The sequence below is a fragment of the Myotis nattereri genome, assembly GCF_964212035.1.
Source record: "Myotis nattereri genome assembly, chromosome: 3".
NCBI lineage: Eukaryota > Metazoa > Chordata > Mammalia > Chiroptera > Vespertilionidae > Myotis > Myotis nattereri.
Window position 1 is genome coordinate 71,973,830 of NC_138077.1, and position 15,706 is coordinate 71,989,535.

Sequence of the window (15,706 nt, forward strand, 5' to 3'; positions counted from 1 at the left end):
CGCCGGGGGAGGAAGAGCGGGCCCGGCCTTGCCTCACGCCTGCCACCCCGGTGGGGCTGAGGGGACTGGGTGTCAACATCTTGTGGCTGTGGATGCCGCCATCTTTGAGGGCGTGGCAGTCAATTATCATATTTCCTCCTTATTGGCTGTGGGTGCCACCATCTTTGAGGGTGGGGCAGTCAATTAGCATATTTCCTCTTTATTGGCTGTGGGCGCCGCCATCTTTGCAACAGTGTGAGGGTCAATTAGCATATTCCCTCTTTATTAGATAGGATATGCATATCCCAAGGTCACAAACAATATGGTGGTGAAGGCTTGAGGCAGGGGGCAGGTGCAGGCTAGAAGGGGTCAATAGGGGAAAAAGGGATCATCTGTAATACTTTCAACAATGAAGGTAAATTAAAAATAATAATTTTTGCCCTGAGGGTTGGGAAAAGACTTACTTGATTTTGTGAGTTGGATTCCTCAAACCAAGTATCTTGAGATATAGTGTTTAACCTTCATAACTTACCTAGAATTCCTAAAGCCTCCAAATCAATAGTCCCCATGCCTTCCTCTTTACCTTTCCAATCCATCCCTCCCATCTATAGAGTCTGCTTAGAAATTTTCAGTGGTTCATCTAACTTTATAATAATATAAACTCACTCTGACATTCAAGGCCCTCTTACACCTAGCTTTCCACTAGTTTCCCATTTTATCTTTACATATATTCTATCCAAATGGCAATGTGGTTTATTCACCCTCTCAGACTTCTATATTTCTCCTCTGTGTAGACTTCCTTGATACTCATACATGGGATTTAAGATCTTCCTCAGAACTCTTAATCACTTTTGTCTCTCCTTCTCTGCATGGATTTTGCCTTTTCTTATATCATGACCCTGATATAGTGTCTAACACATTGCAAATAGTAGTTCTAGTAAAAGTTTGACCACCAGGGGGGCAGACGCTCAGCGCAGGAGCTGTCCCCTGGTGGTCAGTGGGCTCCCACAGGGGGAGCGCCACTCAACCCCAAGCAGGGCTGGCTCACGCCTGGAGAGCACAGCTGAGGTGGCGGGAGCCTCACCCACCTCCATGTCAGTTGGACATCCCCCGGGAGCTCCTGGACTACGAAAGGGCGCAGGCCAGGATGAGGAACCTCCTCACTGGGGTTCTAATTTCAATATATGCTAATAACTAAAAATATATAACTTAAGCATATAAAATCTATACTTGTTATGGTTAGAATGTTCACATATTCAACTAGGAAAAGGCAAAATTTCTATAAAACCACAAACATATAACAGACTTATGCGAACTTATAGCGCAACTTTTAGAAAGAAACAAGGTACTCAGATAGAGGATACTAAATCATCTTTAAAACCGTTTAAAAATATTGATTATAGAGAGATATTCAAATTTGATAAACAAGAGTTACTGACACTAGGGACAAAAAAACAAGTTGTAGTGCATGAACATTTTTAGAAAGTAAATACTTCCACTGAGGTAGCATTTTCTGCAGGTGTACAAAAATACATTTTTCTCTAGGATCAATTAATTGTGGAATGCTAAACCACTGACCTAACATGAAGGGAAATACAACTTTTCTAGTTTATGAATAAACTAGAGTCAGTTGTTAATTCTTTTAATTTTTATAGCTGTCAAGTTGAGATCATCAATTTATGAAAATAAGTCTCCTACTTTAAAATTCATTGATACAAGTTCCCTGCTTTGTTACAATAATGATAGTCTTTGATTATAAGAATTTTCTGTTATACTTAAACTAGAGGTCCAGCACACGAAATCGTGTGTGGGTGAGCCACGAGCCACCCCGCCCCGCCAGTGCGAGACACCACTTGCAGGCCAGGGGCGGAAGGGACCGAGAGGTGGTCAATGCACCTCATGGTGACGGATTGAGCGGTCGTTCCAGTCATTACACTTACAGCCCCTGGCCTTTTATAATATAGGATAATTTATTTGTTTGGGGTGATAAGTTTGTTAATACCAATTGTATTAAGCAATAATGTTGCTAAAATAACTATAATCCACTGAATAATAAATGGCTTATCTCCTAATATTTTCATGAACTAGAGCTTTGATTGGGTTTCAGTAAACTTGCAAAATTAACTGGGGAAAATATAATTAAAACCAAACTTCTACACTTATGGTTGTGTAGAAAATATTTTAAGATATCTAGTAATATAAAAAGTAAATGTTATTATTTCCTAATGATTTAAAGCAAATCCATCCTGAATTCAATTCAACTTCCCACATAAAGATGTACAATTTGAAGCCAAACATTTTCCTTGTAAAGAGAGACAATACATGCTTCAAAAGTCAATTTCAAGGAATAGTTAAGCAGCAAAAAATGTCACTTCTGACCTACAGTTATTTTTGAGAACAATCACATTTCTTAGTAGCCCTGCCATGTGCTGGGTTAGCATTGCACCCTCCAGCACTTTTAATCCTCATAACAATCTTACATGGTTGGTATTCATTCCATTGCACAATGAAGCTAAGTAATTTTCCCAAGTCCCATGTCAGTAAACAGCTGAGTTGGATTTAGTCTTATCTTGGGTCCATCTGATTTCAAAGCCCATACTTCTGAGATAAAATGACAGCTCAAAAAATAAAATAAATAAAAAGGTAATCCACGTAAATTTTCTATAAGAAAACCTTTAAGTTTCTGCCTATACATATTAATCTCAAGGAAGCAATAGTGAGCATTACACAGCTGACAATTTAGAGGCAAGAATAAGGGTGTTTATCAGCATTCCAAAGTAAAAGTTCTAAACTACTTCCCGACAGCCACATTATAAACTCGAATGTATGAAACATTTTATTACAACAGAAATAACTGGTAAAAAATTCTATGATTTTGATGATTAAGAAAAACTCATTTAAAAGAGACATAACTGGGACATCTTGACCATTAATAAGACATATTATAACAGACTTATTAGAAAAATTTATCTATATTCTCTAAAAGTGAAACTCAGTTAATAATAAGGAAAGGTAACACCCATCATTTTAACAGGAACAACTAAACTTTCCAACCTGAAAATCTGAGCATTCTTTAAGGTTTCACTTCACCAAATGAACTGAAAGATGAGCTGTATGCTTCATCAAATGGCAGGACTGACTGAATGCTATAAAAAGAGGTTTCTATTTAAAAAGGGGATAAGGGTTGCTCATTTCAAACTTTTCTCTATTGTCTCTTTTATAATACTAGAGGCCGGATGCATGAAATTCATCTACTGGGGGGTGGGGGGGGGGAATCCCTCAGCCAGGACAGCGCCCTCTCACAGTCCAGGAGCCCTCGGGGGATGTCCGACTGATGGCCTAAGCCAGTGATGGCAAACCTATGACACGCGTGTCAGAGGTGACACGTGAACTCATTTTTTTGGTTGATTTTTCTTTGTTAAATAGCATTTAAATATATAAAATAAATATCAAAAAATATAAGTCTTGCCCTGACCGGTTTGGCTCAGTGAATAGAGCGTTGGCCGGTGGACTGAAGGGTCCCAGGTTCGATTCCAGTCAAGGGCATGTACCTTGGTTGCAAGCACATCCCCAGTAGGGGGTGTGCAGGAGGCAGCTGATCGATGTTTCTCTCTCATGGATGTTCCTAACTCTCTATCCCTCTCCCTTCCTCTCTGTAAAAAATAAATAAAATATATTTAAAACATATATATAAGTCTTTGTTTTACTATGGTTGCAAATATCAAAAAATTTCTATATGTGACACGGCATCAGAGTTAAGTTAGGGTTTTTCAAAATGCTGACACGCCAAGCTCAAAAGGTTCGCCATCACTGGCCTAAGCCATCAGTAGGACATCCATAGCACTGCCGTGGAGGCAGGAGAGGCTCCCGTCATCGCTGCTACACTCGACAGCTGTGAGCCCTGCTTGTGGCTGAGCAGTGCTCCCCCTGTGGGAGTGCACTGACCACAAAGGGGCAGCTCCTGCGTTGACCATCTGACCCCTGGTGGTCAGTGCGCCTCATAGAGACCAGTCATTCTGCTGTTGGGTCTATTTGCATATTAGACTTTTATTATATAGGGTAATACACCTAATTGATGACTTGGTAACTCTAATAATGCTGAAAATAGATAATTAAAAACTATCTTGAAGGAAGAGTTCAGAGTTTCATGTACATGTTCATCCAAGTGTTATCTGGATGGATAAACGGGCATATATTACTCTGCATGTGAATACACCTAACACCTTCTCTCTAATCTGGCAATTCTTTATTGTAATTAGTGTGGCATAACTGAAAATACTTAGGACAGGGTTCACCACATCAATGGTACTTTGTTTTGTTTTTTAAATTAGTGGTTTTTTAAAAGAGGTTTTTATTGTTTTGTATTTTTTTCTTGAGCGAGAGAGAGAGAGAGAGAGAGAGAGAGAGAGAGAGAGATAAAGGGGAAGAGAAACATGGATGCAAGAGCGCAAAACACAATCGGCTGTCTCCTGCATGACCCCTACTGGGATTTGGCCTGCAACCTGAGTATGTGCCTGACCAGGAAACAAAACAGCCACCTTTCGGGGCATGGGATGACACCCAACCAGCTGAGCCACACTACAGGGTACACTACAAATGAGCCAACAGATACCCAGAAATGTCTGCTGCTCATTTTAAGTTCTTAAACCCACTAATATTTATTGATTAAAGGACTAACTGCAAACTTAAAGACACAGAGAAACATTTATTTTTGAAGAACATTCCTTTCTCTGAATTCAGACAGGAAAAAATAATTATTTCCAGGTAGAGCAGGAGATGCTTATTAACACCAAGTTCAACGGAATACAGGCTTAATGAAATGTAAAAACTTGTAGTGCTAATTCACCAAATGTTTACTAAGCAATTTCCATATGCCAGACACTGTTTCTAGGTTTTGGGGATACAGCCATGAAGAAAACATTATCTAGCATGAACTTAACCTACTTAGCTTTCCAAAGAGGGTATTTTAAAAAACTAGGTGTATACACTCATATATACAACATTACATGTGTATATACAGAATATCCAGTAAACACAGTACATATTTTATATTAAAATGCACAGAAATTCTAACAAAAATGTTTTAAGAATTTTTTCCCATTATATTAATTTATTTTCCTGGGGAAACACACTTCTCTATAATAGAGATCAGAGGAAATATAGACTTTGATATAAAAATAATTCATTCACTACCTTTCAGCGTAATATTAAAGCAAGAAGTGAAATCATTCCTGAATTTATTTATACTGTCCTTACCTAGCAAATTCCACAACCAGTAGATTGATCCTACTGATCTTACTGTTGAAAAACACTGCTAACATGTACTATATATATAGGGTTGTGAGTTTGAATCATTCTGAACATAGCTTTTTGGGTAAAACTAAAATCAAGAGTAGATGAAAAAATTAAGGTACATTTCAACCAGTTAAACTGGCACTCACAAAACTAGATCACTACTCTAGTAGCTTATCCTTTAGTCTATAAACACACAAGGTGAGATGATCAATTTTACCAATCAAGCATTTAAGTCACAAAGGTTTATTTCCTTTTGATTATATTTTATGTTTTGGATAGGCATCAAATCATGATAAACTGAAATTATTCTAGATAGAACACACACACACATTTTTAAAAAATGCTCAAAGATAAAAAAAACTAAGTTTGGTTGAGCCTATATCAATATCCAACATGTAAATTTACCCATCACTTATCTCAAACATCCATCAACTGACTTTTCCAAAGGAAAAAGTATAATACTGTAAAGTAGTAATTAAGAAATACTATACATTCAATGAATTCCATTTAGACCACTGAGAAATTCAAACAACCATTACCTGACTTGAGAGCCGCTATCAGAAGAAAGAAGGGCAATAGGCAGGGAAAATGAATTTTTTTAAAAGGAAGTGAGGAAAGACAATAAACAGGTAGATATAACAGATTTCAGACTCCCCGAATTCTGCTGGCATTATTTTTAAAATACACAATATTTTCTTTCTGTTTACCAAACTCTTAAGTATATACAATTCTCTGCTTGAATTCACAATTGATTCACAAACAAAAGAATAGTATCTTGAAAAAAATGTGAATTGGCTTGATTATAAGCGGAAACTGATATAACCATAACCCAAGAGTAATTATCTTATTCCTTAACCTAATTTTTAAATACATTCTATTCCTGGATAACAACAAATACACATGGAAATTAATTTTTATAATAATGTAATTCCTTCATTATACAGAACGCTCTGATTTTCAAGTTTATAGATTTGATTCCTTCACTTGTAAGAAACTCATTTTCATGCACAGTGACTTCAAAGTGGAATAAATGTTAATTCAATAATTTCAAATGTCTCCCACCTCAAAGATCCAAAGATATTTTTAGAATCTTAAGATGACTATAATAAACCAGGTTTTTTTATTCATATATTTTGTTTGTGTGTGTATGCATATGTGTGTGTTTTTAGCTTTCACTTAACTCCTTGTAGAGAAAAACAATGACCTTTGTTATGGACTGAATTGGTTGCCCTAAAATTTCTATGCTGAAGCTCTGAACCTCAATGCGACTATATTTGAAGACAGACCCGATAAGTAGGTAAAGGTTAATTAAATATGGCCAATAGGTTGGGGTCATTACACAACAGAACTGGTAAGCTTATAAGAAAAGAGACACCAGAAAATGTCCTCTCATGCAGAGAGAAAAGGCCAAGTGAGAACACTTGCCAAAAACAGAATTTTCCCACACCTTGATTATGGACTTTTAGCCTCCAGAACTGTGAAAAAATATCTGTTGTTTAAGCCATCCAGTCTGTGGTATTTTCTTTTGGCAGCCCAAGCAAATTATATAAGCTCTAATAATGAGGTTATATTCTTTTTTTTTTTAATATATTTTATTGATTTTTTACAGAGAGGAAGGGAGAGAGATAGAGAGTTAGAAACATCGATGAGAGAGAAACATCGATCTGCTGCCTCCTGCACATCTCCCACTGGGGATGTGCCCGCAACCAAGTTATATGCCCTTGACCGGAATCGAACCTGGGACCCTTGAGTCCGCAGGCCAACGCTCTATCACTATGACGCCCACTGTGGCCAGCGAACCAGTCAGATTAGGGAGTGGGGCCGGCTGGCCAATCTCACATGTCCCCTCCCCCCAGCCAGCCCCACCCTTGATTGGCCTCTCCCACCCCGATCAAGGGCAGGATGGCCAGCCAACCCCTACCTCCCCCCCCCAACCCCCCCGCAGCCCTTCCCCCCAGCTGGCCCCACACCCGATCAGCCTGGCCCACCCCATCTGGGGGAAGGGCCAACTGGCCCACTGCCCACAGCCCCTCCCCATGTCTGGCCCCACCTCCCATCAGCCCCCAACATCCCTATCGGCCCACAGCCCCTCCCCCCAGCCAGCTCTGCCCCTGATTGCCCCCACACACACTAATCAGAGGTGGGACTGGCCAGCCAACCTCCCATGGCCCCTCCCATGGCCGCTGACCCCCAATTGGCACCCCCACCCCATTCAGGGGCAGAGCCCATGGCCAATCGCCCTCAGCCCCTCCACCCCGCCATCTCGGTCCTGATGGCCTCGATCAGGGTGGGCCGGCAAGCCAACCTCCCACCGTCTCCTCCTCCCTACAGGCCCAGTCCTGATCCGCCAAGATTGGGGCAGGGCCAGTCAGACCCCACCCATGCACAAATTCATGCACTGGGCCTCTAATCCATTTATAAAATAGAAAGGATTGGCCCTAACTGGTTTGGCTGAGTGGATAGAGCGTCAGCCTGTGGACTGAAGGATCCCAAGTTCGATTCTGGTCAAGGGCATGTACCTTGGTTGCAGGAGGCAGCTGATCGATGTTTCTCTCTCATCGATGTTTCTAACTCTCTATCCCTCTCCCTTCCTCTCTGTAAACAATCAATAAAAAATTTTTTTTTAGAGAGAGAGAGAAGGGATTGGACCAACTTGAAGAATAATTCACCCCCTAAAATTTCATATATGTGTGAAATTAAACAAATGAGTTTGTCATTTTAGAAACAGCATAAAGCTTTCCACCATAAGAGATATCACCATGCTGCGCCTGATTCTGACAGTACGATCGGGCAAAGTCTATAGAAAAGTCCTCAAAGGAGTCTAAATAATTTAACCCTCATTAGAAAATAGTAACAAAAAGACCTTGAAATAGAAATGCTGAATTTTGAAGACCACTATTTGCTCTATATGGTAAAAAAAAATTTTCGTGGCGCTATCTCCCGTTCTTGTACCTTGTCTCAAGAATATAAAATTTGCCCTAGCTGGTCTGGCTCAGTGGACAGAGTGTCGGCCTGCGGACTAAAAGGTCCCAGGTTCAATTCTGGTCAAGGACACATGGCCAGGTTGTGGATTCGTTCCCCAGTAGGAGGCATGCAGGAGGCAGCTGATCAATGATTTTCTCTCATCATTGATGTTTCTATCTCTCTCTCCCTTTCCCTTCCTCTCTAAAATCAATAAAAGTTAAAAATAAATTTAAAGAATACAAAATTTTATTTCTTTGATTCTGACCTCATTAATATTCAAAGTGAAGCCATATATCCACATTGGGCAATCATTCTTTCCTTAGGACTTCTACATTCTCAGTGGCAAAAAGTGAATTATTAAATCATAGGATGGATAATATTCTATAGGATTTACCCTTTCATTGATCAGGATAAAGCCAATTTCAATTTTCAGTAGAACTGTAGAAGAATACATAGGTTTTTATGCATTCAGGACAATTTTTTAAAACTCTTTTTAAATGTATGTGTGTGTTTATACACAAATACACAAACATTGCCAGATGTTTTAAAGGTATTTTATAGTGCATTCAAGATTCCTGAATTTTGATCACATTTTTCTTTTTCTTTTTTAAGCACTATTTCTTAAGTGTTTCCCATGTGCCAGGTACTGTATCAGGCACTTAGCCTAATTACCTCACTTAATCACCACAATCTCACAATGTAGAGATCATTATCCCATATTGAGAGGAAAACACAAAGTTTCAGAGAGGTTAAATGATTGCCCAAATTCCTTCAACTAAAAAGTGCTAGAATTAGAATTTATGCCTGTTCCTGTGAATCAACAGATATCTAAGAATGTTCCTTTCCCCTAATCGCAAGAAATACAAACTATCAAACAAAGCTTTGTTTATATACTCCTAGGTTTTTACACCATCTTAACCACACAGGCCTGGTAGCAATGTTTTATAATACCTGTGGAGCTAATCAAATCAATATTGGCTCAGGAGTTCTATGCGCCTAGTAATTTTCTGTAAGACTTAGGAGCCAATAAAGCAACGTACAATAAATATGAGGTCAGCTGGGGTACCTGAGAAAACTCCCAGTATACAATTGTCTGCATTCTTTCTAGAATGATTCTAGAAAGTGATTTTAAGTGACGGTATTTGGGTACTATAACCTAGGAAAATTATTATATTCTACAGGGAAAAGCAAAGCATCATTTCCTCATTATTTTTGTAATATCAAATTTGACAACATTTGTCAAAGTTCTATAATCTATTAAACATAAATAAGAAATTATTAGTAGTATCATCATTCCTCTCTTCTCTAATCCTGGATGCAAACTATGGATGGTCCAGTCTATAGTAATTTTAATTCATTTTAAAACTACTTATAAAAACCGTAATGTAAGAAACCTTCACTACAGGGTGGAAAAAGTCCTCATGTTCAAAACATCAAGAAACACTGAGTTGTATCAATTCCTCATTCCTTAAAACTTGTCAGAGATAGTGTATCACAGGTCAAAGTATTCCATGTAATAACAAAAGGATTCATGGTCAAATATTTTTATATGTTAAACAGACACATTTACTACAGAACTTCTTGGAAGCTAAATATACCTGTGTACTCTTTCTAGAAGAGTTATAAATGAGATTATTTATATTATTAGATATTATAGTAATGATATGCACTATGCCCCCCTATCAGCTTTCCCTTATCACATCTCTCTTAAAAGGCCAATCTTACCCTATGACATGAGGGTTGCCCATGTGACATGCCTTGGCTAAGGAAACATAAGAGGTAGTGCCACTTACACGCAGCAGTTTTAAGAGACTCCATTTCTACCACCATCCCTTTCTCCTTCTGTCACAATATTTGTATATCCCAAAGAGGCTGCTCCTTCAGCTTTGGTCCAGGAACAAAGAGGTCAAGGGAGCAGAGTGGCAGCAGACTCATCAGAAACATAAACACGGGAGAAATGTTCACTGCCATGAATCACTAAAATTTGGGAAATCTTTGGATAATGAAACATAACTTTGCCTAAGCTGAATGATATATAGCATGTCTTCTAGATTTATTGGACCCTGGCATCCTTTTGTCACAAAATGTTTTCCAGGATTTGTTTCCTAAATTATTCCTGATTTTGAATGGTATCTTTTCTATTTCTTAATTAATACTGCATTTAAGATGAACATCTATGGAAGCTGGAAGCATATGGTATTAGATAATTGATCTTCTTAAATGTTATCAGCAACTTGAATTTCTGTCTATTTCTGCTAGTCAATAAAAGTATTTTTCTTGAAATAATCTGATTAACATTCAGAAATCAAAGATTAAAAGTAAAGTCGGTTGTACTAATGCTGAATAACAATTTAGTTTTCTAAACAGGTCAGATGGTGTCCTGCTTTACTTTTCATATATGTATTCATGTTTAGCAAATCAGAATACTGATAAAAATTGAATTTTCTTTAAACCTCACTATGCTCAACTCCCTGATTTGAAATTGAAGTATCAATATTCAAATATTCTATAGTATATTTTGCTGATTCAGTAAAACCACAATTAACTGTATCCTAACTGGCATTCTTAAATCCAGAATATGTTTTTCTAACTTATTTTGTCTTAAAGGATAGCATAGAAAAGAGGAAATAACTAAATCCCAATCGTCTCATTGGCATTAAGATTTTGTTGGGTATTAAAAATCCCAGTAAATACACATTCAAGCTAAATTGTATACATTTTCACTATGTGTACAATTCTATACAATGATGTTCAGAGGAAAGTGTCAGAGGACTTATATTTATGCTCACATATTAAAATCAACATTCAATCATATAGTTACTAAAACAAGAAGCTAACACAGATATTCTAGACAGATTTAATAAGCTAACAAATAAAAATACTTAAAAACAGAAAATATTTAAGATTTATCTTCAATTAACGATAATTAAAAAATAAGTTCATGCCCTGAAAATGGAACTAAACTATATTTTCTATATATGTTCATTTAAATTTACATCAAATTCCCTGGTCTTGTAAATCATCAATAAAGTATTAGGTACCAGTAAAGTAATCATGTAGTTTATTCTCAAATGAGAAGATTGAATGCATTAAGTAACCACTACTAAAGGTAATCTTAATATGTTATTGCTATATTTTATCCCATTAAAATCTTTTTCCTAAAGAAACAACTTTGAAATAACTTATCTACAAGAGGACAGTTGTAGTATTTGTGAGTTTAAGAATTTGATATAATTTGTCACATGTGTGTATTTTGCAATCTCAACTTTTTCTTCATTGTGATTTTCATCCTCAAAACAGTTTCATAATGTTGTTATATACACTTCTATTGTTTTTAATAAGTAAAAAAAAGAACACTTCCATAATACATTGACACTGACAGCCTAAGGCAATACAAAAAATAGCTTTCGGGAACAGACCAATTGGGTATTTAGAAATGTTAGTAACCTCTAGATATTCAGGGCTTAAATAAATCGATTTTTCACCAACAGTACATTACTGTGGAGAAACAAATTAAAGACTCTGAAACAGTTAAGTTATATAAATTCATGATTTTAAAGAAAAATTTAACTTACTTGATCATGGAGATTAAAATGTCACTTTAAAAAATATAATGAAATTGACAAGGAAAAAAGAGACAATTATCACACTTCCCTGATCAATAAGGAAAGTGAATCCATCAGATAAGAAAAAGTTGAGATCAGCTCTGAGGGCATGTAGTCCTTGGCTGCTTGAGGTAAGTAAGGAAAATGGCATCTGCAGTGTTGGTCTTACCGGTCAGGTCAAGACTTTCCATTGTGATGTCAATAGAACATCAGAACTCCCAGCTTCCGTGATGCAGCAGGATTCTGTGAAAGAGCCATAGAAAACTGTTAAAATAGTGAGCCATGAATGCCTTTCAAACAAAGCTAAGACGTATTGTCCTTTATCAAAATAATCCCCCCAAAATAAATTAAGGGCTAAACCATCAAAACCAATTTATTTAAACTCTCTATGTTAAGACTATTTAGGAAAAGCAGACTAAAGTATTTTTTTCAACTTTAACAACAACAACAACAAAGTCATTAAAATTACTCAAGGGGAATTCTCAGATAAAAGTTACAGAGACAAAGAATTATAGACAATCACCTCTCAGCTTTTTGGCTAAAATCAAGTGTAGAATTACAGTCAAATCCCCTGGAAAAACATGATGTTATACTGGCATCCTGACTAGTTCTTTTAAATTATTTTAAATAACTGGCCCAACCCAGATAGACTATGGTTTGGATAGCAATATCTTATAATTTATCTTTTATATGTTTTAAAGATCAAGAGCGGAGCAAGATAATGAATGAGTGGGGAGATACACACAAATAGAGAAAAACTGGTAATAAAAAATTACATTCTACCTACAAGTGACGTAGCAAAAGGGTGTCCAACAAATTAAACATTTTACATTATACTGCAAATATACCTAAATTTATCATTTTTAAGAATTAAGTTCAGTTTCTATGTGAGACACTCACTTAGTTTCTAGGGTGCTTCAATTATACTAAATTCAAAGTCAACTAAGACAATTTACTGCCCCCTGCAGATTATAACAATATCTTTATGATCAGTACACTGTAACACACTAGAAATCAAGCATCACTTATCCTCTTACAACTTTATCAATCAAAACTGTTAACTCATTTTATGGCTTGGCTGAAGTTTTTTCCTAGTCACTTTGCTATGAAAAAAAACTGGCTCATATACATTAAATGTAAAAAATGTGTAATGATTGTCTTCCAGTCAAGATGGCCATGTAGGTGAATGCAGTACTTGCATTCTCCCACAACCACGTCAAAATTACAAATACACTACAGAACAACCACCTGAAATCTAGTTGAATATAAGTCCTACAACTAAGGATATAAAGATGAAATCTCTTCCTGCTACTGAAACCCAGGGCTTGGGGTCTGGTGTGGCGCTGGGACCCCTGCTACTAAGGGGGGACCTCAGCCGCTGAGAAATCCTCGGAATTTTTATTCTTCACCTCCAAGTCTTGATGTGAAGTCCCCCCATACATTCTAGCTGTAAAACCCAGCTGAATATTGAGGTTGAGGGAGATGAAGGGCTGCTCTGAGTCCCAGGCATTCCTCTTAAAGGGCCCCCACGGAGACTAACTTGGGCTCACTCCCTCTGAGCTCCACTGCTGGGGCAGCAGCTTGAAAGGCACCAGGGACATACCTGGAAGAGCGAAGTTGTCTGGCATCAGGGTGAGAGCTGTAGGGGCAGCTTTTTCCCAGACAGAAGTGCTGGCAGAGGCCATTGATCCTTTTCTGAGGCAGGTGGGCACCATATCTGAGTCTCTATCAACCTGGCTATCACTGTTTACCCAACCCACGCTGTTTCCAGTAGATTTTATATACGAATGGCCTAAAGTGTGAACACAACCCTGCAAAATAGTGATCTGAATGTCCCCTTTGACCAAAGCCAGGGCAGATTTTCACCTGAGCCAACGCACTCTTCTCTGTGTTCACTGGGTTCCACTTTGACTTCATCTCAACCCGTACTCTCACCGTCCACATAGGACCTTGAATTCCTGACTCCCCATGACTTAGTTCCCACTGTCTCATTAAAAACCTGTTCCCTCTTCCTTCACAAAGCCTCTTATGTCCGACCCAGGCCGCTAACACTGATCTGGCACAGCCCAGGATTCCCTCTGAAAAACTTCATCATGGCAGATCGGACAGCCACCTCTTAAATATCTATTATTTGCCTCTTACCACAAATAGGTTTTTTAGGTGCTCTTATCTTAAAGATCTGGCCTAAGCTACCATTGAAATATTCCAAAAGCAACTGGCTTTCTGGCACAGCTTATACAGTGCCCCTTAAGGTGCTATGTTTTGAAAAGCTAATTATACTGAAAAAGGTGAGGTGCTACTTCTTACAATGAGGCAGATTCCCAATTAGAGCTAATGTCCAATATAACATTCAAAGTCACATCATGGCAAAATCCCCTTCTATGCTAACACTGTATGTTTTGCACCCTGATGTCACAACTACCTAGTCAGTGCAGAAGGGACTCCAAGGCAACCAGGTTGCCCATTTACATGGAATAATATTTAATCCCCATGAATGACTGCTTTTCTGATGTTTTCATCAATTCTCAGGGTAATAAATTAAGCTTTAACTAACTCATTTTCATACATAACCCTAATTCAATCAAACTCAATAAAATTCATTCCAGACCGCAATTATTTGCTAAGGAACAATTACATTCAAATTAAAAAAAACATTGCTGGGCATGATACAAGGCACGGTAAAGATGCTTCTCCATTTATGGAACCAGAAACAACAACAAAAATGGCCACACTACTAGAAGAAAAGGAAATAAAATGTTTTCCTCATCCTCCTGAAAATAGAGTACTCATGCTTTTCCACCTGAAGAAAACAAAGTGGAGCACCCGAGAAAGCAAATTTTAAAATTATTACTTTCAATTTAGGTTTATGCTTTGAAAGAGGCTGCATTTCTAATCTAAGAGTCAGCATGACCTCTGAGAGCCAAAACAAGGCCAAGTCACAAATAACAGTCTTAATATCCAATCTTTCACTAGCTGCCTCCATTTTCCCAACAATTAGATATTCCAATCTCCACATTACAATGTAGGTTTTCATAAGCATAAAACTGCTGCTTTACATGAACACAATTCTTATGTTTCTCAATTTACTCTATTATATACTATATATTTACAAATAAAATTTTAACATATATTTGTAGTAAAAAAAAAATTCTCATTATTTAACGAAAGCCTTCCCTGTCCTGTGTGTATAGAAGGTCCTCACCCACCCACTATACTCTATATTTCTTTAATCTCCTCAATTGTAGCATCAGCTGCATTATACAATAATATGGTACTGAAAATGCATACCAGTTGTTAATGCAATTCTGATTCACCACAGGGCAAGGAATTTTTTTCCTAGAAATGATAAGCAGATAGTCTGGCCTCCTGTCAAATCATTTTCTAAAATAAAATACCTTCATACAGATAAGGATAACTGCAGGGAGATATATATGCATATGCACACTCATAGATAGGGTGTCCCCAAAAATGTATACACACACTTTGAATAATTATAAAGGCAGTGTTTATTAAAATACATTTCATTTTCAAAATTGAGCTATCAACTGTTAAAGTATGTATACAATTTTTGGGATACCCTGCATATACCCATATCCACACAGACATTATATAAATATACATATGTACATATACTTTTTAACAAAAGCATTTATTTTTATTCATATTTGACAGTGGCAATAGAAAGCATGAATAAAGAAGACAACACTTGTTAAAATCACCCACCCCGCCTATCTTTACAGTTAAAGCTTAAATCATAGCTATTTCACAGGCATTTTTGGCCAAGCACCAATCTTTCACCAAAATTACAAGTCTTGGCTCTAGAGAATGAAAATCTCTTAAAGAATATGCAAATCTGAAGTACC

At 37.4% G+C, this 15,706-nt stretch overlaps 1 protein-coding gene across 1 annotated transcript in view; it reads right to left on the reverse strand.

Moving 5' to 3' along the window:
* The window catches only part of BBX (BBX high mobility group box domain containing), a 291,476-nt gene that overhangs the window by 168,577 nt on the left and 107,193 nt on the right, over positions 1–15,706 (reverse strand). Inside the window, exon 3 of the mRNA XM_081086560.1 lies at positions 12,013–12,086. The gene's annotated coding sequence lies outside the window, so the exon portion shown is untranslated. The remainder of the gene's footprint in view (positions 1–12,012; positions 12,087–15,706) is intronic.